Genomic DNA, 1,316 nt, shown 5'->3' with positions numbered 1-1,316 from the left:
ATTAGATATGGTGGTGAATTTTACTGTGTCCTCCAAAAATGTGTGTTGCAAATCTGAATCTCTTAACCAGTTTCATGTAGGAATGGAGAGTTGTAGGGTGTTAATGAGGCGGGATTCACGGAGAAAGCATTCTTAGTCAGTCTCTTCTGAGATGAAATTCAGTTTAGCAAGCAGAGGAGTAAAGACAGAGACGGAGTCACAGTTGGGCGTGCGTCCCGCAGAAGACCGTGGAAGGGACCAAGTGTGTCCCTCAGAGCCAGGAGAGTGAGAGAGAAAGCTCAGTGAGTTTGGCCAAGACTTTGCATCCTAAAACTACGAGACAATAAATTATAAATGAAAGCCATCTATTTGTGATATTTAAAAAAAATCATCGCTAGATAACTAGGACAGAGATGGTACTTATTGGTAAGAAATGTCACTATGTAAAATGTGTCATTCCATTTGTTAATGGAGCAGCACCTCAGAGCTCTTACATTTTGCACAGCATTTAGAAATAGTTCCTTTAAGGTAATTATGCATTTTATCCAATTAAGTATAGTTATAGTATTTCTTCCAGTGAAATGCATATTAATATCATTATCAAACTTGAATCCTTTAAATGACCATTAATTTATACAAACAAGATGTGTAAGAAAACAATGACTATGTTTTTGTACCAAAAACACATGCACCCTCTACATTTATTTGCCAGTTGCCTCACTTCCTTGGCATCTTTCCTATATGCAAATTCAAGGAAAGAATATGTAAATAATTTCTATAGCTACAATCTCAACCTGCCAGGTGCCATGCCCAGGAGAAGCTAATCAAAGATAAAAACGACCAAGAAATACAGTAATCACAAACAAAAATCTTCTGCGAGTCACTGCTTCTCCTCACATCAATATATTTTTTGCAACAGTAGGCCCAGAAAAGTATGTTTACCAAGCAAGTGATTTTATACACAGACATTATGACATAAGTCAGTTATTTAATGCCCTGGGTAAATGTGATATTTAATATAAAAATAAAATTATAGTCAAAACAATAGTTCCCTCCTCTCCGCCTTTTTTCGGTGTAATTTCCTGATACTATATTACTTGCTTATTGGGGAAAAAGGAAGTTTGTTGCCTACAAAGACAATGAGAAGCGCTACAGGTGTACTGCAGAGGGCTACAATTATGCCTTCCATGTGAGTAATGCTTAATGTTGCTCTTAACATTGAAATTCAAATCAAATCATAACAGCCTTTTAAAATATAGTTTAGGATGATGTTGCAAATTAAGATAAATGTAAAAGAATTCAAAATACTCACCACCAATTACTCTGACTTGTTTGAA

The sequence above is a fragment of the Echinops telfairi genome, unplaced genomic scaffold (assembly GCF_000313985.2).
Source record: "Echinops telfairi isolate 266 unplaced genomic scaffold, ASM31398v2 ScPeMD7_2186;HRSCAF=2738, whole genome shotgun sequence".
In the NCBI taxonomy this organism is placed as follows: Eukaryota; Metazoa; Chordata; class Mammalia; order Afrosoricida; family Tenrecidae; genus Echinops; species Echinops telfairi.
The sequence above is the reverse complement of the archived record's forward strand: the minus strand, read 5'-3'. Positions refer to the sequence as shown.